The sequence below is a fragment of the Monodon monoceros genome, unplaced genomic scaffold, assembly GCF_005190385.1.
Source record: "Monodon monoceros isolate NGI ecotype Baffin Bay Population unplaced genomic scaffold, NGI_Narwhal_1 Super_Scaffold_15, whole genome shotgun sequence".
Taxonomy (NCBI): Eukaryota; Metazoa; Chordata; class Mammalia; order Artiodactyla; family Monodontidae; genus Monodon; species Monodon monoceros.
The window spans coordinates 25,773,903-25,801,762 of record NW_021703771.1 but is presented as its reverse complement, the minus strand read 5'-3'; the positions used below and the strand labels follow the sequence as shown (position 1 = coordinate 25,801,762).

The window sequence follows — 27,860 nt, the reverse complement described above, 5'->3', positions numbered from 1 at the left end:
AAAGCAGACACATAGATCAAAGGAACAGAATAACAAGCCCAGAAATAAACCTACGTTTATATGGTCAATTAATTTATGACAAAGGAGCCAAAAATACAGTGGGGAAGGAACAATCTCTTCAAAACATAGCATTGGAAAAATTAGACAGCCACATGCAAAAGAATTAAATTGGACCACAACAAAAATTAACTCAAAATGGATTAAAGACTTGAATGTAATATCTGAAACCATAAAACTCATGGAAGAAAACATAGGCAGTAAACCTCTTGACATAGGTCTTGGTAATGAGTTTTTGAATCTGACACTAAAAGCAAAAGCAACAGAAGCAGAAATAAACAAGTGAAACTACATCAAACTAAAAAGCTTCTGCACAGCAAAGGAAACCATCAACCAAATGAAAAGGCAACATATTGAATGAGAGAAAATATTTGCAAATTATTATATATTATATACATATATATAACTATATATCTGATAATAAGCTAATATCCAAAACATATGAAGAACCCATACAACTGAATAGCAAAAAATAAAATAAAATAAAATGTTTCAGTTAAATAAAGGGCAGAAGATCTGAATAGATATTTTTCCAAAGAAGCATACAGATGGCAAACAGGTACATGAAAAGATGCTCAGCATCATTAATCATATGGAAATGCAAATCAAAAGCATAATGAGATATCACATTACACCTGTTAGAATGGCTGTTACCAAAAATACAAGAAATCAGAAGTGTTGATGAGTATGTGGAGAAAAGAACCCTTGAGCACTGTTGGTGGGATTAAATTGGTACAACCGCTATGGAAAACAATATGAGGTTTCTTCAAAAATTAAAAATAGAGCTACCATATGATCCAACATTTCCACTTCTGAGTATTTATCCAAATAAATCAAAAACACAAATTTGAAAATACATATGTACCCCCATGTTCATTGCAGCATTATTTACAGTATCCAATATATGGAAACAACCTAAGCGTCCATTGATGGATGAATAGATAAAGAAATTGTGGTATACATATACAATGGAATAGCATTCAGCCATAAAAAAGAAAGAAATCTGTGTTTGTGACATGATGGATGGACATTAAGAGCGTTATGCTAAGTGAAGGACATAGAGGGACAAATACCGGGACTTCCCTGGTGGTCCAGTGGTTAAGAATCTGCCTTCCAATGCAGGGGACGTGGGTTCGATCCCTGGTCAGGGAACTAAGATCCCACATGCTGCTGGGGAGTTAAGCCCACACGCCACACCTAGAGAAGCCCGCACTCCCCAATGAAGACCCAGCGCAGCCAAAAAAAAAACAAAGACAAACACCACATGACCTCTCATATATGAAAACTAAAAGCAAACAAGCAAAACACAAGCTTCTAGATACAGAAAACAGATTGGTGGTTGCCAGAGGCAGGAAGTGGAAGTTGGGGGAAATGTGTAAACTTTTTTTCAGCTTAAATAAATTGAGAAAAGGGGATAAGGGGGCATGTGGTTGGTGAAAGGTAGGTCCCTTACCCTGCTCTACCTGTCAGAGGAAAAAAGTCTTTGACCCTTTTGTCTCTCCTTGAACCTTGGCTCCCTCCAAGATTTACATAATGGAGACTTTATTCCCAAATAAGTTAAACATTTGTATTTTGGCCCTGAAATATGCTCACTAAAAATTATCCCTTTGGCAATCCAACATTCATATAAAATGTTCTTCCTATTTTGAAAGAAAAAACTCCTACCACAATGCAGTTTCCTCTCATAGCAAAAGTCCGTTTTACCAGTGTCTCAAAAATAAGTCTCTTCCATCACGGCATCTAGCTCCAAGTCTAGGATCCTTCAGTAACATCCGTCCTGACCCTAGTTCTCTTGAATCCAGTCTTGATATTCAACAAAATATGTCTGAAATTATAAAGTTAACCATCACTTATTCCTGTGGCAGTAGTGACTGAAAGAAAAGGAACTGAAAGGAGAAAGAGGTTACAATTATGTATATATATTTTAAATAAAAAAGTTCGCAGAGAAAAAGATGTATACATTGGAGCCAATACTCATTTTTACAATGATCACAAAATAATATATCCATATATGTATATATGAGTGTGTATATGTGTGTGTGTGTATATATATATATATATATATATATATATATATATATATATCACTTTATTTTTTTTTTTGTCTGCACCGCGAGGCATGTGGGATCTTAGTTCCCCAACCAGAGATCAAACCTGTGCCCCCTGCATTGGAAGCGTGGAGTTGTAAACACTGGACCGCCAGAGAAGTCCCAATATCACTTTTATTTTTCTTTAAACTGTATATTTCCTTTGCCATCAGCTGTTGTGGAGTTCTTTAGCCAGTAAAGTGATCAACCCTTTATTCCTAGGAGTTCCAAGTTCTTGCTAGTCCTATCTCTACAGAGTACCTGTATTTTTTTTTTTTTTTTTTTTTTGCAGTACGCGGGGTGAGGCCTCTCACTCTTGTGGCCTCTCCCATTGCGGAGCACAGGCTCTGGACGCGCAGGCTCGGCGGCCATGGCTCACGGGCCCAGTCGCTCCGCGGCATGTGGGATCTTCCCGGACCGGGGCACGAACCCGTGTCCCCTGCATCGGCAGGCGGACTCTCAACCACTGCGCCACCAGGGAAGCCCAGAGTCCCAGTGTTTTACCAGTAGGTATGGTTGTATGAAAATTCCTCAGGGACCATTTAAGAACGCATCCTCCTTGACGCATCATTATTCTCTTTTCTCTTGATTTCCAGAATCTAATGACCCAATCCAATACAGTAACCCCTTTTTTTGCCTGCTGGCTCAGTTTCATGAGACTGAATTGTCTAGATGGTGTTGTTGACTTCCATGTAACCATTGCTGAATCCCCTGGTAGAACATTTTTCCCATGGTTATTACTAATGTCTAAACTAGTAGTTCCCAATCTCAGGGATGAGAATTTTTCTACAAATGAGAATGGCTGATTAGGTTTAACAGTGAGCGGTGCTAATTACAATTTTATTCCTTTGTTTGGGGAACTATATATACTTACTATGAAAGAAATAGCACCATATACTGGTCAATGTTTCAAATCATAGGTAGCATCCTATGATCTGGTGCCATAACTGATTCTTCAATAAGGTATATGATAAGACTAAAGTAACCTAAGAGCACTACCCCCATTGTCGTATTTCTTTCATGGGAAATTGAGTTCCTTGTTTGGAAGAAATTATGAGCGATATCATGTTGAATAAGGTATTCAGTTGATTACAACATTCATGAAAATGCTGCCTTGAGGCATGATGAATGGAGAAATCAAATCTAAATCCAAATACAGAATAAGTAACTAATCCACATCACAGGAACTCTCCACGACAAAAGAAGTAAAAGAAAAAAAATAAATCATCAACTGTTGCACAGAGGTATTATGGTACAATATTATAGGTTCATATTTATTACTTTTGGAAAAATGTCTTTATACGCTGGTAAAGGGACTTCTGTGTTGTTGCACTTGTGAATTGCATCCATCTTATTCACCATAGCCACATAGTTCATTAGGCAAGTTCTGAAGATATTATAGAAGGGAGATGACTGACACTGAGAGATCATGTTCTCTTGTCTACCTAATTATTATGAGTGAAGATGTCCTTTGAGCATGTATATTCTTTAGGTTCCAAGCCCATTTCAAAAAAATTCTTCCCTGCTTCTCCTTCCTCTCCAAAATACTTATCCTTTGAGATTCCTTATTATCTACAAAAACTAGCAGCCACTTCCCATAAATTCTTATAGGTCCTTGCTTAAGGCAGTGTGAAACAATTGTCAAGGTCTACATGATATACTAGCACCAGAGAAAACTGGATTTCCTGTGGCATTATTTTGTACCATGAGATTCACAAGTGGCCCTGTAGGTTGTGAAGAAAGAGTATCCTCCAATAGGTACAATGAGTTAATATATGCTTAAAGCCTGAATAAGCATTTCCCTTTCACCAGGGAACCTTTACCTTGGTAAGTGGCTATAGGTGTCTTTAGGGAGAGGAATGAGGATGCTTCTTTGCATGTTCTTCAGTGTCAATGGACTATGGGTAGGAATTGTTCAGGGTGCCAACATACTCTTCCTACCAGTTCTTTAATTTCCACATGAGAGAGAAGGAAAAGCTGTGAATTCAACTGATAGTCTTAATTTTACTATCTCTAAGACCACATTTTGTTTTTTACCCAGCTCAGTCCCTGCAGCAACAAAAGATAAGAGATTCTTTTATCTTGATCCTAGAAACTCCCTGGATTTCAATCAGTGCTATGAGCCTAGAATTCAAGGATTTTAACTTGTCATTCTCTTTCTTTAAGCTGCCCATTATGTTTGAAACAGCTGCTCCTTTCCTAAGTCCATAAATTCCTCATGTCATCCTACTGTTCTGTGGTAAGAGCAACTCAATTCCCATAAGTCATGCCTGCACTGCGCACTTGATGCCAGGTGACCACAGGCAATGATTTGATTAGGTTTTTCACTGCTGAAGAATTCCCATCTTGGCATTTGAGCAAGATTTTGACTAGCTGACCCAGCTATGCCAGATAAACAACTGATGGTTCCCATATTCCCTTGCAGGTATCTAACGATGCACCCCATTCCTTGGTAACAATTTCTCTCTCAGTTGGGATCTTCGTTGTGAGCAGCAAAAACAGCTCTTCTAGCTAATAAAAGGAGAAAATTAATTTATTGAAGGAATGTTGGATAGCTCATAGAATTAACTGGCAGGATGGAAGACCTGCTAGGAAAATGGGCAGAAGACAACAGAAGCTTTGTGGGAGGACCTGCAGCCGAGATGATGTTGAAGAAATGCACTTGTTTGGATGCCCCTTAGGTACCAATGGTGCCATGGTACAGATCCGCTGCTGCATACTACCACTGCTACACACACCAGAAAGTGATAGATGATAAATCCAAAGGACATAAATCCAAATATAGATCACGGGTAAGCATGAAAAAGAATGCAAAGCAAACAGAAGAGAAACTAAGGGTAATCTCTGTTGGTGATACACAGGAATGTAATAGAGGCATTCATTATTTGAGATTAAGGGGGAAGGAATATTAAGAGACATTTGATTAATATGCCATCTTTATTTAATATCTTCCATTATGCTCAATTATCAGTTGTATGACCTTGAGAAAGTCACTTATCCTTCCTGTAACTGGTTCATTATCTCTAAAATGAAGATAATAATATCTACCTCTGAGGATGTCATGAGGAAAAGATGAGTAACACACACAAAACAGGTACAGGTTGTACCCAGCATATAGTATGCACTTTTAGGTGTTAGTTAACTAGTAGTAGTAGTAGTAGTAGTAGTAGAGAGGTAAGAGCCACTTTAAGTTTGAAAAAAAAATACAAATATGTAAATACAAAGAAAAGAGAGCATTTAGACAATTGTTACTATAATTAATTTAAGAACTGCTATTGGAACAAATTAGTCAATTAGATGTCTTTCACTTTTCATCTTATGTTAAACAATTAAGTCATAAAAATTGAATGAGTATTTTTCTCAGAGCTGATACTTGTCTTCAGATGGAAGTTTCTTTATAAAAATAGTTAATATGCTGGAATAGAAAGAAAATTTGGTTAAGCATATCTAGTAGGAACAGAGCCAACAATATACTTGATGCTAAAATGTTAGTGGCAGTGCCATTATAGTGAGAAGCATACCACTATTACTACCGACTGAGTTCCTAGGTAATGTAATTATATGAAGCAATACATATATGAGACATTACAATGGTAGGAAAAAATTACTCTTGCAAAAAACATGATCGTCTATCTCAAAAACACAAGGGAATTAATGGAACAAAATGTTTAAATTAGGCCTAATAAAATAGTTCTAAAAAGTAATTGAATACACCAATAAAGAAAAATCAATGGCTTTCCCATTCATATACACAAGATTCAACTACTAGAAAACGCAGTGAAAATATATAATAGAAAATTATGATGTAAAATAAAGGACAAATTCCATTCACAGTGGTAGCAAAACCTGTAAGATTCCTATGGATTAATCTGATGAGGATGTGTAAAACCTAAGTCGGGGGGGGGATGTTTCCTGAAGACATAAAATATACCAAGATTTTTTTTTTCCTGAATGAGGAGTTTCAATCCTAATTCTTAATTTTTCTTAATTGTTAGTTCTCCTCCAAATCAGTTAATTTTTTTTTAAAATTCAAATTCACTTTTTAATTGTATTTGTCCAACTGATTCTAAACTTTTTTCATTTGATATTTTTTGTTTTTTGCTTTGTTTTATTTTTGCTTTTCCTTAAACAAGTTTTCTCAAATAGAGATATTGTTAACATTTTGGTTAAAATAATTCTTTGTTGGGTGGGATTCTTTTACTTATTGGAATGTCTTAACATCTCTGGCTTTCACTGGGTAAATGCTAGTGGCACACCATCAGTCATTGTGACACCATAAAATACCCCCACACCTTCCCAATATTCCCTAGTGATATGGAACAACTTAATATTGAGAATTAGTGGTCTGGAAAATGTCAAATCATGCTATAAAGTCAAACAAGCAAAACATTGTAGTGTATACACAGAAATAGGCAAATAGTTCAGTAAAATAGAATAGGAAGTATGAAATAACAATAGATTTATGTACATGTACAAATTTTGCTTATCATGAGCATGATCTTTAAAATCATTGAGGAAAAGATATATTATATATTGATTAGTGTCTAAAAAAGATCAGGTTAGAGATCTAACACTCACATACACACACACACACATACACACACACACACACACACACACACACAAGTAGTTTCCAGATGGATTGAAGCATTAAATAAAAAGGAAAATAAATGAATTTCTGGGAGGTCTGTGGGGGAGTATTTCTACAACCTTGACATAAACAATACTTTCCCTAGGAAGGAAAAAACTAGAAAACAGTAACAGTTTTGCTTACAAGAATATTTAAAACTTCTGTAAAATGACAGATGCCATAAAACATTAAAAGGTAAATGACATGCAGAGAAGAAAAAAATAACAAACAAATAATACCAATAATATAAAGTGTTTCTGTACAACGATAAGTTGAAAATAAATGAATTGGTGTGAAATGATTTTTACAATATTGAAATTTCAGTCCAATGTATCATTTTAATGAAAAATGTTTTGTATACATTAAAATCAACAAATTTACCCCAACTGAAGATCAATTCTGATGATTAAAAATGTCCCTTCAATATTGGACAAAAAATAAAAGTAGAAAGAAAGAAAGAGACAGAAAGGGAAGGAAGGAAGGAGGGAGGGGGGATCTAGTTAGTCATAATCTGGTGAAATGTGTGAATTTCAAGGATTAAAAAAAATACTAATTTATAAGAAGTGGAAGATCCAGCAGGAAACAAATCAGTAAGGACACAGTTGAATTCAAGGATACCATCAATCAACTGGATATAATTGACATCTATAGACTGCTTCAACCAACAACAGCAGAATACACATTCACCAAGATGCCATGTTCTGGACCATAAAACACACTTTAACAAATTTAAAAGAATAAATAGAGTTCACACATTATCTGCTCTCAGACTACAGTGGGGTTAAACTAGAAATCAGTAAGAGAAAGATAACTGGAAAATCCCCAAATAAGTGGAGATTAAACAACACACTTCTAAACAACACATAGGTCAATGAAAAAATTCTCCAGAGAAATTTTAAAATATTTTGAGCTAAATGAAAACACAACTTATCAAAATTTGTGAGATACAGTGAAAGCAGTGCTTAGAGGAAAATATCATTGAATAAATATATTAGAAAAGAGGAAAGATCTAAATCAATAATCTGCATTTCTAGCTTGGGAAACTGGAAAAAGAAGAGCAAATTAAATCCAAAGTAAGCTGAAGAAAATAAATCATTAGAATTAGAGCAGAAATCAACAAAATTGAAAACAGAAAATCAATGGAGAAAATTGATGAAACTAAAATCTTGTTCTTTGGAAAGATTAGTAAAAAATATGTATACAACTCTAGCAGGCTAAGAAAAAAGAGGATAAAAAGTACTGTATCAGAAATGAAAGCAAAGGCCTCACTAGAGATCCTTTGGATGTTAAAAAAAAGTTAAAGGAATACTGTAAACAACTCTATGCCCACAAATCTGAAAACCTAGATGGAATGGACAAATTCCTTGAATGACCCAATTTTTCACCCAAGAAGAAACAATCTGAGTCAGTCTAAACCTATTACAGAAGTTGAATTAACAATTAATAACCTTCCAAAACATAAAGCACCAGACCAGTGAATTCTACCAAACATTTAAGGAAGAATTTGTACTAATTCTCTAAAATCTTTTAAAGATGATAGAAACAGGGGGGGTACAATCTAACTCATTCTTAAGAATGAGTTAGAGGCCAGAATTACCCTAATATCAAAACCAGACAAAGACATTACCAGAAAAGAAAACTAAGACCATTATCTCTCTTGAACACTGATGCAAAAATCCTCAACAAAATATTTGCAAATTGAATCCCACAATGTATAAAATGCATTATATACCATGACCAAGTGAGATTTTTCCCAGGTATGCCAGGTTAGCTCAACATTCAAAAATTAAATAATGTAATCAATTACATCAATAAACAAAAAAAAAATCATATGATTATATCATTAGATGCAGAAAGGCACTTGGCAAAATCCAACACCCATTCATGATAAAAACTCTCAGCAGACAAGGAACAGAGGATAATTTCCCCAATTTGATAAATATTCTTATCAAAAAACCTACAGCTAACATAAAACCTTTCCTACAAGTACAAGGCAAGGATATCCTCCCTAACCAACTCTTTTTCACCATTGTACTCGAAGTACTAGCTAATGCAATAAGAAAAGAAAAGGAAATAAAAGATATACAGCTTGGGAAGGAAGAAATAAAACTGTGTTTGTTCATAGAAGACAACTGTTTAGAAAATCCAAATGAGAGGACAAAAAAAAAAATGATGGAGTTAATAAGTGATTATAACAAGGTTGCAGGATACAAGGCAACATATGAATCTCCTTCACATAAAGCCTGGGCACCTCTCGATTGGCTGCTTCTGCACAGGCCCCTGGGAGATTGGACTTCTTATGCTGAGAACAGGCCTCTGTTCTCTGGAAATTTAGAGGCAATTGATCAGTGCTTATGTCTCGGTATGTGTGGGTTACCTGTATCTCAGGGAGGGAGTCAGCAGCACAGAAGCTTTTCCAGCCACAAAATTTTGCACAGATATATATATCGAGATTGAAAAAAATTCTGGAAGAATTATTTCCAACAAGGGACCAAGCAAGTTTATAGTAGAGTCATGGATGAACACCTCTTAGTCCAAGAACTCCTGGGAGACTTTGAGGGTTTACCTCAGAGACCATCTCGATTTGTTCATGAAGCTTGTGAGCATTCTAAACTGATCCCCACATTCAAGGAAACCCTTTTTCTCATTTTATACAGAGCTTTCTGACTGAGCTGTGTCCAAGTCTGGCCCCTTCTGTGATTATTTCCAACCCTCTAGTGAGCATCAGACCTGTCTATGCACAGATGGAGATTCCATGACCATGCTGGAATGCTGAAGAATAGCCAAGGGCTTTATTTCATAGCTATTTGTATGGTTTCTTCACACTGCAGGAACGTGAGAATGAGGTTTGTTAGGATTACTGTGACCTTACAAACGAGGCCCAGACTAGTACTAGCAGTAATCTGGGTCTTTTGTTTCCCTGCCCAGTCCATTATGTAGTTTTTTAACTCTTTCCTTTTTGAAGCTAATATATTATTGATATCCATCCAGTATTCACAGAAGAGGGAGAATGAAGGGGTTGTTAAAAAATTGTAGTTTGAACTTTGTAGCCCTATAATGAATGGGCTATTTCCTTTCTGGGTTCAATTTCAAAATGTAAACAAAAATGACTTCTTCAGTTCTAAAGTACTAATAGTACAGTAAACACTGTGCTTAATTTTTTTTGCTGACTTTTTAGGAGAATAATTTAAACAGATAGTAAGTTTGTTGCTCTTTTCAAGTAAACAATGAGAAGTCAGGTAGAATTTATCTACCAAAACATAAAAACACAAAGAAAAAAAGCAAATATATTTTAGAGGAAAAAGAAAGATAATTTTTTGTTTGTTTTTTAAGGGAAATGGTATCAACATGCCATTTATTATTTTTGTCTTCCTGAGCTAAAACCACAGCTGAAAGTAAGTTTTCTAGGACAACCTTTAGCTTGGGAAACTTCAACTATCTGTACTCAGGAACTCAATCTATCCCCAGAGGATCATCTATGGGAGGTAATGTTAATACCTAATTTCAGGTTGCTTGCTGCTTTTAACTCAATGCAGAGTCTAGTCATAGTAAAGATACAAACAATGCTTTAAATTCTATATAAGTTCATGGATTTCATCCAATATGAATTAAGAGTTTTTGTCTTCGTTTTTAAAAGTAATAATAGGGAAGATGTTAACTTGACACTTTCTGATTACAAAAAGTAATGCCCTTATAAAATCTTCTAACTAATTCAACCATCTAGGGTGGTCAGCTGCAGTAAACCTTTCATTTCTTCAAAATGCTGCTTCTGCCAACGGAATCTCATGTTTTCTTCTTTACAAACAGGAAGTCCTTTACATTTCAATTGTAATTTCACTTACTTTGGATGGGGCACAAAATTCAGTTCAACTTCTGGCCAGTTCCTACATCTCCACTCAATGATTATATTTTCATTTGTTAACAATTCCATATATCTACGGTGATTTTCCCATCAAACATTTGTGATTTCCTTCCCTTTTCATCTTCTAATACAGCAGGAACCTTGTAAAATTTGTGCACCAAACTTTCACATTGAAGACACTATACAGCTTCTCTACAAATGTATCAAATAGTTCCATCATGTGCAGTGCCACCACATTGGGAATCCTGATGCCCAATGCCATGGGAGATGAGGCCTGCAAGGTATTCTCACTCAGTCTCCTTTTAACAAGTGGCAATTCCTGAGTTGTCATAGCTTTGTTAGTAAATCATTCCCATCTTAAATTCCTTCCTACGTGCCTTCAGGCAGTCTCAAAAAGCCTCCCTGCTCTTGACAGTACCTTCAGTTTTCATAATGTCCCCATCTTTATTTTTACTCACATTTGCCTCAATGTCATCTACTTCATTTTCTTCAGAAAGGTTGAATATTTCTATCAATCCCTTGTGCTTTGCTCTAGATTCTTTAATTATACCTTTATAACCCAGTTTGATATTCAATCATAAAATGAAATAAGCTTTCCTTTCTAGTTGCTGCAGAAAACCTCACCTTCCACTTGCTTCAGCTTACTGATCTTGCAGCAGCCAGCCTATTCTCTACAACAGTGACCACCAGTAGCTCATGGAACTTCCCCTTGGACCAGCTGATGACATCTTGCTCTGTCCATTGCCAGTCATTCATGTTGGTCTGTCCTCCCACTCCTCCATGATCCAGGGCAGGTCCCCTGCCCCACTTGGCCATGTCTGCACAGGTGCTGCAGCCTCGTTCAGATTCAACACATGATATATCCTGGAGAATGTTCTATGTGCAATTGAGAAGAATGCCTATTCTGTGTTTTTGGATGGAATGTTTTGTATATGTCTGTTAGGTCCATCTGGTCTAGTGTGTAGTTTAAGTCCAATGTTTCCTTATTGATTTTTTCATCTGGATGATCTATCAATTGTTGAAAGTAGGGTATCAAAGTCCTCTACTATTATTGTACTGCTGTCTATTTCTGTCTTCAGATCTGTTAATATTTGCCTTATATATTTAGGGGATCCAATATGGGTACATAAATACTTACAAATGTTATATCCTTTTGTTGGATTGCCTCCTTTAATATTATATAATAACCTCCTTTGTCTCTTATTGCAGACTATTTTATCTGGTATAAGTATAGCTACCCCTACTCTCTTTGGGGCTTCATTTCATGGAATACCTTCTTCCATCCCTTCAGTTTCAGTCTGTATGTGTCCTTAAAGCTGAAGTCTCTTGTAGTTAGCATATATTTGAATGTTGTGTTTTTTAACCCATTCAGCTACTCTATGCCTTTTGATTGGAGAATTTAGTCCACTTACATTTAGAGTAATTGTTGAAAGGTAAAGACTTATTTCTCCATTTTATTTGTTGTTCTGTGACTGTTTTATAATTCCTTTGTTTCTTTCTTCTTCCCTTGCTCTCTTCTTTTGATATGATTTTCTGTAGTGGTATGCTTAGATTCCCTTCTCTTTATCTTTTGTGTATTTACATAGGTTTTTGCTTTGTGATTACCATGAGGCTTACATAAAACATCTCATATTTATAACCGTTTATTTTAAGCTTGTTAATAAATTAACTTTGAATGCATAATAAAGCTTTACATTTTTACTATCCCACCCATGCACCACACATTTTATAATTTTGATGTTAAAATTTACATCTTTTATCTTGTGTATCCATTAACAAATTATTGTAGTTCCAGTTATTTTTAATACTTTCTTATAACTTTCATATGAAGTGATGATTAATTTACTCCATTAAAATTTTAATCAGAGTTCATTTTACTTTCGAAGGAAAATAATTCAGATATTAGAGCACGATTAAATCATGTAACTGTCCAGCTTCAATCTGTATTTATTATAAACGTCATTTAAACATTTTATTAGGTAAGTCATTTTGCAAGATTAAAAAACTATTATTTCTGATCAATATGTATTGAATTCCTAAGTAAGACTGCTCTATACTCAATGGTTTGCCCTAAACATAGACTCTATATTTAACTTAAAACTTTTATAAGGTATTTCTTTAAATTAAGAAAATTTTATATAACAAGGTATTGTTACTCAAGGTATTGATACTCAGCTATAAAATTGAGATATTGACAGTACCATTGGAATTATAATAATGGACTGAATGTGAGATTCTGAAAAAGGTGATGTTTAATGCTGAATCACCTACAGCAGCATGTATTTGCAGGGCACTTTGCCAGGTTGGATTTGCACTCCGTGACTCAGGATTCTTGATAAAGATAACTTCCCAGTGTGGGAGAGTATAACAAAACATTTTTAATAATATGTTCTAACAAATTGAGTTTGAATTGCATGACTCATCTTTCTTTCTCTAGTCAATTTTAGATTCATTTCTTTGCAGAATCCTAGATTGTACTTAAGTGTTTCTCAAGGTCATTCATAGATTTTGGATTCCAAGGTCATAGAGACCTTGGCCTAGTCCTGATACTATCTTTTAACAGGTTTATGAGTTCAGGAAAGTTACATAACCTTCTAAGCCTGCTTTCCCTCATGTATATAATAGAGATAATAGATAATTGTACCTGCCTCATAGGACTGGGGTGATAATTAAATAAGAAATTGCATATAAATGTTTATCTCGTGCCTGATAAGTAGAAAAAAATGAATAAATGTTAGCTATTATATTATTATTATTTATTTGACAATGCCCCTTCCTCTAGTGGTTTGCATAGAGACATTGCAAATATAATCAAACTGGACCCACATTCTTAGAATTCACAGTCAGTTCCACTGTATGCTCATGTCTACACAAAGCTACTGATAGAACTACACAAAGCTACTGATAGAACTGATAGAACTGGATCCCAAAGTTGGAATTCAAACCAGAAGATCTGCTTTGTTGTGTATATGACAATGTACACAAATGTCTTTTCACAGACCTACCTTTCAGCTGTGTTTAGCTTCTGTAATACAGATACAAACTAATTTAGACTTTGTTGCAAGATAGATTGCATAGGCAGCATGATTTGAAGCAATTGGAGTAGGTGGCTTTTGAGAAAGCTAAGCCGAAATGAAATGTATTTCATTATGGGTTTATTCTTGAGATGCAAAATATTTTAGGAAGACTAAGTCTTGATGTATTAACTTCTGCATTTGCCCCTTTTAGTTTTCAGTTTCAAGGCAGGCCCAGCTGGGAATATCAAAAAGGAAATGCCCATCTTATGTGTACACCCTGTGTGGTACCTTTGACTGTACAAAGATATTTGTTTTTGAGAGGATAATTAAACTGTCCCTATCCAATGTCTCTTGCACATTACATATGTGCATTTTTACAAAGGAAAAAACAAAACCTGACTGCAAAGCATAATTATAAATGGTAATAGTTACATTTTCATCATAGGTATGCAATAAATAAGTCTGTCAAATCTAGAATTTGGAATTTGTAGTGTGCTTCCCTCCTGTACTGGTATATTTATTTTGCTCCTCTGCTAATGAGGCTAGCTTTAGATAGCCATGAGCATCAGTCTCAAATAAAAATTAAAAGTCAGTATATTACATTTCTCCTTCTGTTCTTTCTGCATATTACATTGCTCCATAAGCTCATTGATGCTGGAATTCTCTCTCTCCTTTGGCACAATTTTCCTCTGTGGTATGATACTATGAATATTTATGATACAATAAAACAATATAATAATAGGCATTTCCTAAACTTGTGCTGCATATATCTTCAGACAGGAGCTGGGAGGGCCAAACCTGTTAACTCCCACTAGAGAAGATCTTTATGTCCTGTGAAATAGATGGCTGTCCCAAAGACCTTCACTTCCACGTGAGTTAAATGGCTTCTGTACTGAAACATTCCGAGAAGAATTTTTTCTTCTTCCATATATAGTTTGGACTCTCATCATCTCTGAAATATTGCCAGATTTTCCTTACATTGAGTAGGCATCAATTGATATCCTTATTCATCCTTCCTGTGTCAACCACTACAATTCATTCTTTTATAGCCACCTTAAATCTTTAGTCTCTAAAATTCCAGGGTCCAGAATACTCTGAGCAGACTATTATCTTGCTCAGTGAAGCGGTACTGCTTCATCCTCACTCATCCTCCATCACTTAACTGACTGGATTTCTTTTCGTTTATAAATTTAACTCAAATTGTTTTCTTTTTTCAAATATTTGCCAAACTTTCTCATTCCAGCCAATTTTCCCAGCTTGATACCTGCTTAGCTACACATAATGCTCCTAATCTGTGACTTTGGATATTTCCCCATGTCAGTCCCTGCAGTCATTCTTCTTATCTATGTTATTAATATAGTTAGAATTCATTCCATTTCCCATTAATAATTACTGGAAAAACAGGTTTTTTTATTTTATCAACTATTAAAGAAATTCTAACGTTCATATTATATGAATATCCTGATATTTTTATTGTAAAACTTCTTGGAATTATTTTAAAGCTATAAGATACCTCAAAAACACTTCTTCAACGTTTTGGGGGGGGGAGTGTGTGTGTGTGTGTAAGAGAAAGAGACAGAGACAGAAACAAAAACATAGACAGAAAATGCACTTCAATACATTTTTACAGGGGAATGTTTTTGGGAGACAGTTATCCACAAGTTTCTCACATTTCTGCATGCCTTATGAGCAGAGGCTCAGGCCTTTGTTCTGGACTATTATTTCAAGGATGTTAGTATAGCAAACAACCTCAGGAGATAGAGGTAGTTTCTGCCTCTGGAGCAAAAGGCAGTTTTATTTTTTGTTTTGTTTCTTTGTTTTTGTTGTTCTTGTTGGTTTATATCACTGCCCAGTATAATGGAAACATGTTTATCTTTGGTTAAAACGTAGGCATGTTTTCTACCTATTACAGAGGACTTGGTTTCTCTAACTCATGTTTTGTGTCTCGTACCCACTACATGTTCAGATGTCAGCTGAACCTCTTCGTGCCACCCTATGGGAATTGGAGCTTGGGGAACCAGTGTAAACACTGACAGTCTGGCTATTACTGTCATTGGAAATAATAAAGTCCTTTGTCTCCTATCCCAGGGGTTTATTTTTTATTTATTTATTTTTTGCCTTCTCTGAGTATTTATGAAAGAGAGGCAGAATAACTTGCTAGTCAGGTAAAATCTCAAACCCCTCCATTGTCCTGAGAGATGGGATGCTGGTGGAGACATGGTTTTCTGCAAGAATAAAGATAAGGGTCTCATGGCTGATTAACAGGAGAAGAGGGAAGTTAGAAGAGGGAAGTTTATGTGAGAAGATCCAGTGGGTATAAAAAGTCCTCCATTTTATTTTATTTTACTTAAGAGGAATTGTGGAGATGATTTCAGGCCAAGCACTAGGAAGTAGATGTAAAGACAATTTCAAATGATGCCCTAGGTATTGCTAATTCTTTTGTAAGAGGGGAAACTGAAGGCTCTCATCCACTGATCATCCTCAGGCCTATTTCTTTGCATTAACTGGTACTAGGACTTGTCCTGGAGTTCGGTGGCAGAAAGTTCTACCACTATTCATTAAAAAGAGATGTGCTGATGGGCTTTCCTGGTGGTGTAGTTGTTGAGAGTCCGCCTGCCGATGCAGGGGACACAGGTTCGTGCCCCGGTCTGGGAAGATTCCACATGCTGTGGAGCGGCTGGGCCCGTGAGCCATGGCCTCTGAGCCTGCACGTCCGGAGCCTGTGCTCCGCAACGGAAGAGGCCACAACAGTGAGAGGCCCGCGTACCGCAAAAAAAATAAAAAAAAAGAGATGTGCTGAGGAAGAGTAGAGGGAACTTCATGACCACTGAGAGTAGAAAGCAGGCAAGCCATTAGAATTTTGGTTAGTTGGCTGGGTAGATAGACACGGGAAATAATGCCTGGCTTGGGCATATAATACCTATTAAGGAAGAATGGCGATAGAAGGGTGGTCTTGTGACTTAGTGCCTTCTGCAGTCTTGCATGCCAACACTAGATGTTTTCAGAGATGACAATAGATGGTCTCAGGGCTTTGTGCAGGGGGTCCTAGCTACTATGAGGGAGCTTTGGCCCTTTCAGGTAGATTTCCATGAGAAAGAAAACTCCTTTGGGAAAGCAGCATTGATAAGGATTCGTGCTCTTACTGCCCTGGGTGAGCTTTACAATGCTGATGAAAGTGACCCACTAATGAGTAAGAAATGGACCCAAAGAAGCCTAGTAAATTTGTTCAGTAAGCAATGTCACCTTGGAAAACTCCCCTAGGCCTTACATTGAAACTGGGAAAGAACTTAAGTTGTTATTTTGATAATGGAACTTCAGATGTCCTAGGTTAAGGTGGAATAAAAAAAGTCTCCACTGCATATGTCACATCCAAACAATCCAAAGGGAATAAATCCACAGCCTCGACCAGAAAGCAATGTGACTATGGCAGTTGGATCAAAGGTTCCCCAAAGCTAAAATAGCTGGTGTCAGTATGTGTAACCTTGGTGCTCATATACGGCTTTGGGTGGACTGAAAACATTGGAGGTTCATTTAGTTGAGCTGTATGTAGACACCACTCTGCTCACAATGGAAAGTAAACATGACTTGCTTTCTGATTCCTCCAGGCTCTCTCATTCCGCCCTCTTCATTAACCTGTCTTCAGCCACTTTAAAGGGAAAGATGATTTTGGATGAGTTCTAGGTGTCCCTTGACTCCATGAAAAACCAAAGGCCATATGCTTCCATCTAGATTTTCAGGGGAATTTGGAGGAAGGAAAAAATTCAAATGTGTATAATTCTGTTGGAGAAAGGTCCCAAGTCACAATCCCTCCTGATTCTGTAGTTCAAGGGATACCCAGATTTAGGTAATGAGGTTTGGGCTGGGTACACATTAGGGAAGGGGAGTTAATATGTTTTGTGGATGGGGCCCTTTGGGTCAGTTCAATGTACCGTTGTGATTTCTGCTCCTGAATGTACAATTTTATTAATTTATATGTGTTTACTGAATCCAGAGTGGATTCTCCCAATTAGGAAGTGTCACATATAGAAAATTGTTAGTGGGACATGTAAACCAGATCCTCTGCCTGTCTCCTCCAAGGTGGTCCATCAGAAGTGATGTATAATCCAAGGACGACAAGTGGAAATCACAGTCTCAAGGCCTTAAAGATAGCAAGGATAGGTTGCAATACCACCACAACAGCCCTGTGTGGCCAGTGAAAAATAATAATGGGAGATGGAGGCTTATAGTGGATTATTGGCAACTGAGTCTTGTTGTTGCTACTATAGCCCCACAGATGATTTCCGTTACACCTACTGATGTCACTTGGTATGCTGTGTTAAACATTGGCAAAACTTTATTTTCTATCCCACTGGCACCTGAGGATCAAGACCAGTGTAGCTTCATGCAGCAAGGCCTCCAGTATGCATTTGCAGTACTCCCCTGGGGGTACCTACGCTCCCCTGACATTTGCCTTCAGGGGGGTGGCCTAGGTAACATTAATGTCTCTACTTTATGAAGTCTGAAGTCTTCACTAAATAGATGACAGCCTGCAGGTTTGCAACTTTGAAGCCTCAGTGTAAACGGTCTTGACTTCAGTGTTATTACATTTCTCCCAGCAGAAGTGGCTGATAAACCCCAACAAAATTTAGAGACGTGCTAGCCAAGGAGTATCTTGAGACTATGTAAGTGTATATCAAAGCTCTCAACCCCTCTGGCAATCAAGGAAAAACTGTCTCTTGGCCCCTCCTCAAAGAGAGATCCAACAATTTATAGAACTCTTTGAGTATTGAAGACTGTACATGTCTCGAGTGGGCATTCTACTTGGAACATGATATTGGCTAGTTCACAAATATGCATCCTTTGAATGGGACCCAGACCAAAACTGTGGGTTGGAAGCTATCAAGTGAGCTTTGCATGATCTCTACACAAATGACCTCTGTGAATGATGATATTGCTGATTGGAATCTCTGGCAAAGGGAAGCACCATACATCCAGAGATGCCTCTTGCAACAGTGACATAGTTAAATCATAAAGATCACGACCACTTGGTTGAGAACATTGCTTGCCAAGATCCTCTACAGTAGCCCACACTGGCCAAAGTGAGGGAAATAAGGGAGCTCTGTAAGTTCTATTAAATTGCCTTTGTCACTTTTGCACTTCTGCACCTATCCCTTCTGAGTGTGAGCAGTGGATAATTGAAAAAGGTGAAGTTATAGCTACTGTAATGGGACACAGATATTTTATGGCAGTGGAGGAAGAGCATCACCCTGGAACTGGAGAGGGAACATCTTACACTCCGGGAGACATGGATGAGAAAGGAACATTAATACTTTTTTTTCTTTCAGACCATCCCTGGAGTCTTCCTCAAGATAAAAGCCCTCATGTATCTCTCTCAAACTAATGAGCACTTAAATTTAACTGATTTCAGGACCTGTTCTCCCCCACCAGGCATCTCTGGCCACCACTGGATTGCCATTCCTCTTAAAATTACCAGAAGCCTATCAAAGGGGCAGATGACGGCCCTGGTCCCTACACTTCACAGTACAATTCCTGTCAACACCTTTAGTATCTGCTTCACCCCTGTGCCAAGTACGGTAGTTCAGTGATGCTACAGAGTGGATAAAAGCCACCCAGCTGATGATGCAGAAAAGTAGGACAGAGCAGACTGACTGTCCTCAGACATTACCTTCAAAAACAATAACTAGATTCAATCGTTCAAACTAAACTGAGAAACATAAGATCTACTAGCTGGTTATGAGGCCACATTGGAGCGGAGTCAACGTGTGCTACTGGATGATGTAGACTCCCCCCGCCCCTTCAGTGGCCCCAATAGCACTTTCTTTTTAGGGATACCACGTGTACCCTTAGGACTAATGTCTTGTGTGGAAACCAAGCATTAGCTTATTTCTCTCCCCCAGATGGTGATTATAACCTTAGGAGTGGTCACAAGAGACCTCCAAGTTTTTAAGGAAATACTCCTAGAGAATAACATAGCCCTTAGATGACTGCGCCATCTTCCCAAAATGATTACTTGGGGAAGCTTTCCAGAAAGGGGACTGATCTGTACTTGCACCCACCTTGCAGTCAGTTTTCCCTACAATGTGAGTTGTCCAACTAGAAAATTTGTCTTTGATATTAGTTGAGGTGATCAAAGACACTGCCTCAGTCCTAGAATGTATTCAGGTTAGTAGTAACTCAGTGATCAGGCTTGTGACAGATGATGCCCTTAAATTTTCTCCTTGAGTGCCAAGGTAGAGTCTTGTGTAATCTCTAAAACTCCTGCTGTACCAGACTAAGGCCATAGGCCAAGTTGAAAGGTCAATGTGGAAATTTAAGGAGAAAAACACCTAGATTTCTGAGGTAGATCCAGATGGTTTGTGAGATCTGCTCAGCTGGTTGGGTCTGGGACAGTTGATGTTAATACTGCAAATTTCCGCATACTGCAGCTCAGAGCCCTATTGATATCAGCCTTAAAAATGTAGTGTGAGCCAAATGGAACATATTTAGCCCTAATCTCTATCAGCCAGATTAATCAATGTGGCTGACAGAGGGCTATGCTCAGAGGAAAAATTTTCCGGATGCCAAGACAGTGTTGGATGGAGAGGTGGATATCGTTAGAAGACACGTCTCCATAGGTCTTGCCTGTTTATTGCTCAGTATGACAAAGATAGTGTTTCTCTTGGAGGCAAAGATCAGGCAGGTTTACTGCCCATTATAAAAGATTCAGTTTCCCTAAGGTTGGAATCCCACTCCTGGAATACAAACCATTGTGTGTGTGCAGGCACTTGGCTCATTTCACATTGTCCTATGGGGCACCAGCATAAATGCTGACAACTGCTATTGCTGTGACTAATAAAGTCCTTTATTCCTGCAGTCTCCTGTCTTCTGCCAGCAACCACAAAACTGTGGCAAGCTAACTTGCAACACAGGTAGAGTATGTCTCAGACCCTTCTAAATTTTTGACGTGTATAATATTGCTAATGTATACTAATTATAATTTCAGTTACACTAAGGAGAGTAGGAGAAAAAAAATCCTTAGTCTACAGATCTTGTAGCTAACATTTTCAAGGCATACTGGGCTTTAATTAAGTGAATAAATGAATGTGATTAAATAGAAGGCAATTCAGCACTGAAGAGAACTTCTGATTTCCACTAAGAGGATTTATTTTAATATGTTGGAGAAATTGATGAAGGGTATAGAAAATGCCCGGTGACACAAATTCTGCTTTGACATTTGTAGATGGTTCTAAGTCTGTGGATTGTTTACATGAGAACCTTGCTCTAAATGAATTTACTCTTTTTCTGGAGTGCGGGGTGAGTATGCTGCTCCCAGGCCAACCTGCTGGCACCTCCTAGGAATGACATAACAGGTTACAATACCCTCTAACTGAATTCTAGGCAATGAAACATATTGATAATCAGAACACTAGAACATCTGAAGATGATCCATTACTGAGTAGATGGGTTTATGTTAATATAGTGTAAATCCGGAGTCATATGAATCAGACACATTTCTAAATTAGTTTTGACTTCATACATTAGAAGTAGTGGGGGGGAGCTTATTGAAAACTTTAAAAGTATATACAATATCTAACTAATGGATTTGCTAATAGCTGTTCTCTGACCATGGACATTAATCTAGCATTTTACATGTCATTCACATGAAGTTCAAAATGCCAGGTAGCCAAGAAATAGAAAACCATTATCCATTTGGAGTCAGTTATTTAGCCATGCCTCAAGCATGAGTTGTTTAGTGAAAAATAACTAAGAATGGTAGGTCAAATCCTAAGGAAACATCTTTTTCTATAATGCCTTATTCTTATAGCAAAATGGATTAACACTTGTAATTCTACAATTCCGTTCAGAAATGTGTGAGGGAAAATGTACTTGGGAAAAAATACTCAAAATTTTCTTCTTTGCTGGTATGAGAAAAAGGTGCTGAGGGTAGGGAAAAGTTATTAGTTTGCTATTACTCAATCCTTGCTGAGCACAGAACATAAAATAGGAATAAAGAAAGGAAGTCAGCTCTCCAATCCCAGCTGCAGGCTGATGAATCACTTAGTGATTAATTGTTGCTACTAGTAATTGAAATAATCATATTTCAGAGAAGGAAAAAAAAAGTATTTGGTCTCTAAAATGTTTTTTCCTAAAACTATCATTGCTGACTTTTAGTTTTATATTTTAATTTTAATTAAATATTTAATTATTTATTTAATTATATTTATATTTAATTATTTAATTAATTTAATTAAATATAATTTTAATATTAAGGACTTTTAAAAAGGAGATATAAAGATCTTAATGTAAAGCTAAAATGAATATAACTCCCAAGATTGACCCAACATCTGGCATCAGGTTTTGAAAAACTTTCCTCTGGCCATCAAAATCAGTCCTCCCCTTTACAATAACCAGCCCTCTGCTTAAAGCAGCTCCAGAGACGGGCGCGAGCCGCGGCTATCAGCGCGGACCCCAGAGACGGGCCGGAGACGCTAAGGGCTGCTGCCGCCGCCACCAAGAAGCCTGTGTGTGAGCACAGGTCACTATCCACACACCCCTTCCGGGGAGCCTGTGCAGCCCGCCACGGCCAGGGTCCCGTGATCCAGGGACAACTTCCCCGGGAAAACACACAGCACGCCTCAGGCTGGTGCAACGTCACGCCGGCCTCTGCCGCCGCAGGCTCACCCCTCACTCCGGGCCCCTCCCTCCCCTGGGCCTGAGTGAGACAGAGCCCCCGAATCAGCGGCTCCTTTAACCCCGTCCTGTCTGAGCAAAGAACAGGCGCCCTCAGGCAACCTACACGCAGAGGCGGGGCCAAATCCAAAGCTGAACCCCAGGAGCTGTGCGAACAAAGAAGAGAAAGGGAACTCTCTCCCAGCAGCCTCAGGAGCAGTGAATTAAATCTCCACAATCAACTTGATGTACCCTGCATCTGTGGAATACATGAATAGACAACGAATCATCCCAAATTGAGGAGGTGGACTTTGGGAGCAATATAGATTATTTTTTCCCCTTTTCCTCTTTTTGTGAGTGTGTATGTGTATGCTTCTGTGTGAGATTTTGTCTGTATAGCTTTGCTTTCACCATTTGTCCTAGGGTTCTGTCCATCTGTTTTTTGTTTTTTTTTTACTTTTTAAAATTTTTTTCTTAATAATTAGTTTTATTTTTTATTTTAATAACTTTATTTTAATTTATTTTATTTTATCTTCTTTCTTTCTTCTTTCTTTCTTTCTTTCTATTTTCTCTCCCTTTTATTCTGAGCCATGTGGAGCACAGTCTCTTTGTGCTCCAGCCGGGCATCAGGGCTGTGCCTCTGAGGTGGGAGAGCCAACTTCAGGACACTGGTCCACAAGACACCTCCCAGCTCCACGTAATATCAAATGGTGAAAATCTCCCAGAGATCTCCATCTCAACACCAACACCCAGCTTCACTCAACGACCGGCAAGCTACAGTGCTGGACACCCTATGCCAAACAACTAGCAAGACAGGAACACAGCCCCATCCATTAGCAGAGAGGCTGCCTAAAATCATAATAAGGCCACAGACACCCCAAAACACACCACCAGACGTGGACCTTCCCACCAGAAAGAAAAGATCCAGCTTCATCCACCAGAACACAGGCATTAGTCCCCTCCACCAGGAAACCTACACAACCCACTGAACCAACCTTAGCCACTGGGGACAGACACCAAAAACAACGGGAACTACGAACCTGCAGCCTGCAAAAAGGAGACCCCAAACACAGTAAGATAAGCAAAATGAAAAGACAGAAAGACACACAGCAGATGAAGGAGCAAGATAAAAACCCACCAGACCTAACAAATGAAGAGGAAATAGGCAGGCTACCTGAAAAAGAATTCAGAATAATGATAGTAAAGATGATCCAAAATCTTGGAAATAGAATAGAGAAAATGCAAGAAACATTTAACAAGGACCTAGAAGAACTAAAGAGGAAACAAGCAATAATGAACAACACAATAAATGAAATTAAAAATACTCTAGGGCTTCCCTGGTGGCGCAGTGGTTGAAATTCCGCCTGCTGATGAAGGGAACACGGGTTCGTGCCCTGGTCCGGGAAGATCCCACATGCCGCGGAGCAGCTGGGCCTGTGAACCATGGCTGCTGAGCCTGCGCATCCGGAGCCTGTGCTCCACAACGGGAGAGGCCACAACAGTGAGAGGCCCATGTACCGCCAAAAAAAAAAAAACTCTGGAAGGGATAAATAGCAGAATAACTGAGGCAGAAGAATGGATAAGTGACCTGGAAGATAAAATAGTGGAAATAACTACTGCAGAGCAGAATAAAGAAAAAAGAATGAAAAGAACTGAGGACAGTCTCAGAGACCTCTGGGACAACATTAAATGCACCAACATTCGAATTATAGGGGTCCCAGAAGAAGAAGAGAAAAAGAAAGGGACTGAGAAAATATTTGAAGAGATTATAATTGAAAACTTACCTAATATGGGAAAGGAAATAGTTAATCAAGTCCAGGAAGCACAGAGAGTCCCATACAGGATAAATCCAAGGAGAAATACACCAAGACACATATTAATCAAACTATCAAAAATTAAATACAAAGAAAACATTAAAAGCAGCAAGGGAAAAAACAAATAACACACAAGGGAATCCCTATAAGGTTAACAGCTGATCTTTCAGCAGAAGCTCTGCAAGCCAGAAGGGAGTGGCAGGACATATTTAAAGTGATGAAGGAGAAAAACCTACAACCAAGATTACTCTACCCAGCAGGGATTTCATTCAGATTTGATGGAGAAATTTAAACCTTTACAGACAAGCAAAAGCTGAGAGAGTTCAACACCACCAAACCAGCTTTACAACAAATGCTAAAGGAACTTCTCTAGGCAAGAAACACAAGAGAAGGAAAAGACCTACAATAACAAACCCAAAACAATTAAGAAAATGGGAATCAGAACATACATATGTATAATTACTTTAAATGTAAATGGATTAAATGCTCCCACCAAAAGATACATTTACCAGCCCTCTTATTTTCCTGTATAGTTTTCTTTTCAGTAGAGTTTGCTGTATAGAGAACACAGCATAATGTAGAACACAAAACAACGAAAAACTATTTAATATATATTGCCTCTTTTTCCAAAAAGCCAGTGAATTCACATTTACTGCCCCCAAAATGGTGTTTAAACTTTTTAATTAATGTTAATGTGAGTCAACGGACAGACGTTATCACGTCTGAGTTCTGGATGTGTGTGGTCGTGTGTCAAGAATCTGGGGATGGGGCTTCCGTGGTGGCACAGTGGTTGAGAGTCCACCTGCCGATGCAGGGGACACGGGTTTGCGCCCTGGTCCGGGAAGATCCCACATGCTGTGGAGCGGCTGGGCCCGTGAGCCATGGCCGCTGAGCCTGCGCGTCTGGAGCCTGTGCTCCACAATGGGAGAGGCCACAACGGTGAGAGGCCCGCGTACCGCAAAAAAAAAAAAGAACCTGGGGAGTCACTGCCTTCAGGGAGTTTACTGTTTCTAATTGTGGAGGTGCAGTGCATACAGAAAATGTTAGCAATAAGTATGGGACGCATGAGCCCTAGAGAAAGACATCATGAAGTTGGACATTCGCATTTGGTGTGTGCTTAACGTGTTCGGGCCTTTTCAAAGTTTTTTCAAAACTAATCTCCACAATGACCCTGAGATGAAAGTATCATATCAGTTTTAAGTGATGAATAAATAGGGTCAGAAAGGCTAAGTGATTTACTCACTTTCACACTGCCAGTAAAAGGTAGAGCCAGTTTCAAATGTGGTTCTCTTTCTATCTGATTGCAAAAGGAGGAGAAACGTAACTCCACATTTTATATCCTTGGAGATAATAAAAGTCTGAGATAATAGCATTTATAGAATAGAATGATGAGAAAAAGCTGGCATGGGAAGAGAGATGGCTTTACTTTTGTATATTGTTTCTGAAGCAATACTAGGACATATAAGAAAAAATATTCCATTATCAGATAGCAATTAAAAATCCTAGTTAAAAAAAGAAATCAGTCTTGGAGATGTGGGTATGGTATTCAACATTGTCTCACTGTAGACATAATGAAAAATAATAATAAATGAGCAAGTGTATTCTTGATTCCACACAACTAAATGATGCCATCTGGAAATTCAAATTTTAGGAGGTGTGATGAATAGTCGGCAAGGAGGGCTGTAACAATTCCTCCTGTGCCTGTTCATGCATGCAACACCTCACATTAAACATTGGAGCCTATTTTTTCTCCCTTGGAATACGGGTTAGACTTACTTGATCAATCGAATGTGGGAAAAGTGATGCTGTGCTAGTTCAGGTCCTAGGCTTTATGTGACATGGCAGCTGCTGCTTTTATTCTTTTGCTATCCTGAGCCACCTGGTAAAGAAGTCTAGGCTGTCCATCTGGAGAAAGAGGCCACGTGGAGAGAGAGGCCCCAGCCAACAACCCAGCACTAAGGCCCCCAGCCTGGGAGTAAGGCCATCCTAATCCTCCAGCCCAGGCACCATCTGAATGGGTGAGTGCCACCGACACAACAGAGCACAGAGAAGTCACCTCCGAGGAACCCTGCTCAAATTTCTGAATCACAAAGTCATGATTAATAAATGTGTTTCGGGCTTCCCTGGTGGCACAGTGGTTGAGAGTCCGCCTGCCGATGCAGGGGATACGGGTTCGTTCCTTGGTCCGGGAAGATCCCACATGCCGCGGAGCGGCTGGGCCTGTGAGCCGTGGCCGCTGAGCCTGCGCGTCCGGAGCCTGTGCTCCGCGACAGGAGAGGCCACAACAGTGAGAGGCCCGTGTACCGCAAAAAAATAAATAAATAATAAATGTGTTTTGTTTTAGTCCACTACGTGTAGGGTACTGTGTTACCCAGTACTGCTAAAAGAGAGAAGAGACTGACAATACATAATTAAACAAATATTTGCTTTTTCTTCCTGACAGGAAATGAAGCATTCTATTAAGAAACATAAAACAGGACTTGATAAGCGAGCTGCCAAGGAGGTGGTAGAGAAGTGTTTTGCATTGGGTGGTCAGAGAAGGCTTGCTGAGGAAGTAACATTTGAACAGAAAAGGAAGTTAGAGCACTGAATAGGTCGCAGTGAGGAACCATGAACATCAGAAAAAAAATAATCCCCCAGTGTTTCATAATAGGTTATAATCGGCATGTCCAAAATCAAATTCCCATCTCTATATTGGCATCAATATAGAAGGCTCTTCACCATCTTTTCTTTTGTCTGTATTAGTATTTGTATTTTAAAATGAGTTCACACATCATCTTCCTCAGAAAGGCCTGAGTTCTAACCTGAGCCAGTATCCTCTTCTACATCATCATTGCCAACGCATCTTCTTCTGGGAGAGTTGGAACATTTTATACAGCTTATTTCTTCTTACCCCAAACTTAAAGCTCGTTTTGACCTTTCTAATCTCACAATATATATATTGTAGGTGAAACGGCAGTACTTTCTTTCCTCTATTTACATTACATTCACTATCCTTTCTTTTATTTTTATTTTATTATTATTTTTTTAATTGCCTGTTGGATCCCAGCTTAAGCACATCACCAAAATTCAGATTAAATCAAAAAAAGGTGTTTTTTTCCTCCCCCTTTGGCCAATGGCTGCTTAATCTGTCACTGAAAAGTAACAACAAAACAAAGCTTTTATCAACCAGAAAATGTACTGTGCTTCCTTTGGGAAGGTAAACAAGACAGCAGATATAGAAGCCTCACTCAGAGGGGGAAAAAAGAATCTGAAGGATTTTAAGAGTAACACCTGTCAAATGGAGCAGTAATGTGTACTGCTTGACAAAATAGGCTGGTGACTGTCAAAATAAATAATAAACCTTCCAGCTCTGACTAATGATAGAACTACACCGAAGACTTGAGGGAAGCATCCAACAAAATGCAAAATTGAAAGGAAAATTGGAACAATCGGCACAGCCTCCCAGCAGCGACATTTCAAGTAATTTTGGAAAAACTCAGACCATTCACCAGGTTTCATGGCAGATGGAAAAGTTCCAAAAACTCTTCTGATTGAGCATTCCTGTTTTGTTAGGAAATCACATCTATTCTGAAGGAGTGCCAAGAAGCTGGTTTCTGCTTTTTCAATACAGAAACAATCTTGCCGTGACTGTGGCGTTCTCTGTGCAGACATTCAGCTGACTGCCAATAATATCATCAGGAGGAGTGGGCAGAGCTGTAGCCCTTTGTAGGCAGAGTGGGGCAAATGGCAGAAAAGGCAGAG

The 27,860-nt window shown here is 38.3% G+C and overlaps 1 pseudogene; it reads right to left on the bottom strand.

Annotated features, from left to right (window-relative positions):
• Nucleotides 1-10,367: 10,367 nt before the first annotated feature.
• Nucleotides 10,368-27,860, bottom strand: part of LOC114895874 — a 32,140-nt pseudogene continuing 14,647 nt past the window's right edge.